Source organism: Poromitra crassiceps (genome assembly GCF_964638095.1).
Source record: "Poromitra crassiceps genome assembly, contig: HAP1_SCAFFOLD_1268, whole genome shotgun sequence".
Classification (NCBI taxonomy): Eukaryota; Metazoa; Chordata; class Actinopteri; order Beryciformes; family Melamphaidae; genus Poromitra; species Poromitra crassiceps.
Window position 1 is genome coordinate 26622 of NW_028151142.1, and position 3915 is coordinate 30536.

The 3915-nt window shown below is 45.6% G+C and overlaps 1 pseudogene across 1 annotated transcript; it reads left to right on the forward strand.

The window, feature by feature from the left end:
- Window positions 1-324: 324 nt before the first annotated feature.
- On the forward strand, window positions 325-3593 carry LOC310771801 (E3 ubiquitin-protein ligase RNF14 pseudogene; annotated as a pseudogene). The gene is made up of 4 exons: window positions 325-368; window positions 1063-1222; window positions 2933-3063; window positions 3404-3593. The product of its transcript is annotated as an E3 ubiquitin-protein ligase RNF14 pseudogene (transcript).
- Window positions 3594-3915: the final 322 nt, after the last annotated feature.

Below are 3915 nucleotides of genomic sequence, written 5' to 3' on the forward strand. Positions count from 1 at the left end.
CATAATGTATTCTCAAAACATATCCCTCCTATACTGTATACCTATGTTTTCCAGTTCATGAACTCGCTTGAAAATGGTCGAACCACGCCATCTAGAGGCGTTATTCCACTTTTTAAGGTGGACTGGAAAATTGCAATCGGGAGCTGCGAATCGGATGCCAACTTCAGCGTCCTTGCCCAAGGACACTTCGACATGCAGACTGGAGGAGCCGGGAATCGAACCACCGACCTCTTTTATCCAAAGCGATTAGTGGACGACCCGCTCTACCTCCTGAGCTACAGCCGCCCTATACTTGAAATCTGCAGGGGGCGCTGCTGCGTTTGTCTAATACATAAGCTGTCAACAAGACTCAGGAGTTCCGGGGCAAGGTAACGCATTATTTTAGAGTGGGTAAGGTTATTACATGTGTAAGTGACTGTTACATGGTCGTCAGTAACGTTGTGGCGTTACAACAGGTTATGTATTGCCACAGCATGGCCAAGATAAAGTTAGCTAACGTCAAAATTAGCTAACACTAGTACTAATGCTAGCTAATAACGTTAGCTCAACTTTTCCCTAATGATGACATTCGCTAGCTAGCTAGCTAGCTAACGCTACATCTCTTCTTGCTTGAAGTTTGCTACATAGCTTCTGTGCATAATGCTGGTCTTTGCTGTTTAGTTTAACGTCACAATAGCGGTAGCCTACAGTACGTTTATAGTTAACGCTAGCTCACTAGCGTGCTAACTTTATGGCAGCTATATTACATTGTGTTAAACACTCATGCTTACCCCTGTAACTTACTTTCTGTAACGTTATACCAGTGCAATATCAAATTAACCTAGCTAGATCAAACAATCCATTATGATATAGGGCAGTTGTCTCGTCTGTCAATGGGCAAGTGCTGCTGTTTTTATGATGTTGATGATAATGCCATGGCAGCACAACTCAGTTTGTCCCTGATGCTGCTTTTTGTAATGTGTCTTTGTTAATATTGCTGTGTTACTACTACAGTGTTTATCATGCTGATGTCGATGAATTCATCATGTTGATGAATCTGTGTTATTACTTATCTTGGTGCAGGTATGTAACATGTCTGAAGACCGGGAAGCCCAGGAGGATGAGTTGCTGGCTTTAGCAAGTATCTACGATGAGGAGGAGTTCCACAGGGCCGAGTCGGCTCAGGGAGGAGAGATTCAGCTCTGTCTGGTGCTCCCGGCTGATTTCAAAGTTGTTGTCAAAGGTACAGTAACGTAAATTATGTGAGAACAGTATTCTGTAAGTGGAGTGTGACAACCCTCCCATTCTCCTGGCCCTGGCTGGTTGTCTTGCAGGTTGAGGTCGTCGTTAGGCTGATGGAGTGCACCTGGGCCCAGTGTCCTCTTGGGCTTTATGCTGCATTCGTTTATATGTAGGGACACTCTGGAGTAATGACGTCACATCCATTTTGTTAGCGTTCCATTTGCAGAAAACTGGAGCTGGGAAGTTCACTGTTGCGAGTCAGCTCTTGGTCAGATCCAGTTGCTAGCCATTGTTAGCAATAACAGTTGAACAAGGCATTTTGCGCATACAAACACTGCAGCAACATGTCCACACAGATAGAAGTTATGCCCTATGTATTTTTTTTTATTTTTTGCATTACAAACAGACATCATGATACAATACATTACAATGTGCAGCATACCCCACAACCCTCCCTGTATTTGCGAAAGTGTTTCCTCCCACAGAGGTAGGGTTGCACGATATACCGGTACTACAACAGGACCGCGATACCCTGGCATTAAAAAGGATACTATACCACGTTAATTTAGTACCGGTACTTTTAAAAATGACATGAGTTGCGTTGCATCCATGTGCCACCGTCTGTTTCTCCACCGTGCTGCAGCTTTGCGCTGTCTGTTTCAACTCCCTGTGGGCTTGCCAAGTCCGCCCTCCCCTGTCTCACAACACTCCACTCTCCACTCCTCTGTTCAGCCGACAATAGCCGTTCAAATAGACGACAAGAGCCCCTCTGTGCACCTCCCTACCAAGTCTGGTAGTTTGTGGGCATATGGTTTCTGAGATACATCTAATTTAATGCAAGATTTTTCGAAACCCCATTCAAGTCACTGGGAAAAAAAACTTGCGCTTAATCACGAATAGCGGCCAAACCGCTTGACCAAACCCTTAGAAAAGTCATAGCAACCCTTTCCTCAATGAGCCGCACGTTTTGAGTTGTGGCATGTCTATGTGCCGCGAAAATTGTGGGAGTTATTATGCGCCAAACTTTGTGGCAGATATAATAATATATATATATATAATAAGTATGTGGGACTTTAAGATTGTGCCTTGCTTTTCAGCAAGCACAATAATAACAATAGACCTTATTCGCTAACTCCGGACAGCGCCATATTGTTGACATACCGTCCTGCAGCTGACAACTATAGTAACGGCCGTTTCTGTTCCATTACAAAATAGCGATAGTGATGACAGCAATAAAAACCCCAGAGTTGTTGTTTGTATGCTGCCGTTAATGCCTGTAATAATAAACAAAAGAAAAAACGAGGTGAACAGACTTTGCTGTGAGGAGCTGTCAGAAAGTTTCACCGGTCTCTCCTAACTATCCACACATCTCCTGTGCTGCTGACGTATCCTCCGTCTCGCTCCCTTCACGTCTGTGGACGGTAGAGATAGAAACAAACCACGGGGACTTTATTGCTGTCATTACTACAGCCGTGTGTGACGCACGACACCATCCGAACACAATTGGAACGATACAGGTAACGCTAACGGCGGCTAGCTTCCTATAAACTCTGCTCTTACATAGGCTGTCACTTAAAGCGGCTGCGCTATGTCAACAACATGGCGGCAGTGGGCGTGCCCGTACGTGAGTGACGTCAATCGAATAAGGTCTATTGTTATTAGCCAGAGGCTGACAATTTTAATTGACTCTTTACTCTTCTCTCATTGGCAGGAGAGAAGCAAGCTGAATATAATGTCTGCTTCCTGCCTCCTTTGGTGCTCAACTTTGAGCTTCCTCCCGACTATCCATCCACCTCCTCACCTGTCTTCAGTCTCAGCTCCAAATGGCTGACCAGAGCGCAGGTAAGAGTAAGTTTAGGCAGCTTCACGAAGTATCTGCTGGTACATCACTGAAGAAGGTGACCCATATAGAATTTTCTTAGTAAAAATGGTGCAAGTTTCCCCTTACACAATCAATTCCATACATTTTTACTAAGGATTTGAAGATGATCGTGGAGTTTTCTGTAGTGTAACACTATATAAAACTCCAAGATCATCTTCAAACCCTGTTGAAACTGTATGGAATTGATTGTGTAAGGGGAAACTTGCACTTATTCCTGAGAAGTCCTTATGATTACACTCTTCAACGATAGCTTTCCTGTTCCTCACCGCTCCAGTGCCTTCTCCCCTTCTGCCTCCCCAGATGAGCTCTCTGTGCAGTCGCCTGGATGAGCTGTGGGAGGAGAACCAGGGCTGCGTGGTCCTCTTCACCTGGATCCAGTTCCTCAAGGAGGAGGCTGTAGACTTCCTGAGCATCCAGTCCCCTCTGGAAGTCACCAGGGTGGGAAGTAAGGCAGGTGGGGAGCGCAGGAAGAGCGAGGCTGCACCCACAGGTACAGCACGTGTCTTGTTGAATGAGGGGCGTTCTTGTTTGTCTGGAGCTATTTCATATAGCTCAGTGGTCTGGAGGCAGCTGCGTTGGCTTAGGTACCACTCTCAACTCGGTGACTGCCAAGCCAACAGGCAAGCACACAATAGAAATAAATGTATTAAAGCAGCGTTTTCTAAACTTTTTTTTTACCATGCACCCCCGGTTTGATGCAATGTACACCCCCCTCCCCTGCCCCCCATCGGAAAAAAGGGGGCGGGGGCGTTATTTATAGCCGCATGTAGTTTGAGGATTTTCTCAAGAGAGAGAGAGAGAGAGAGAGACAC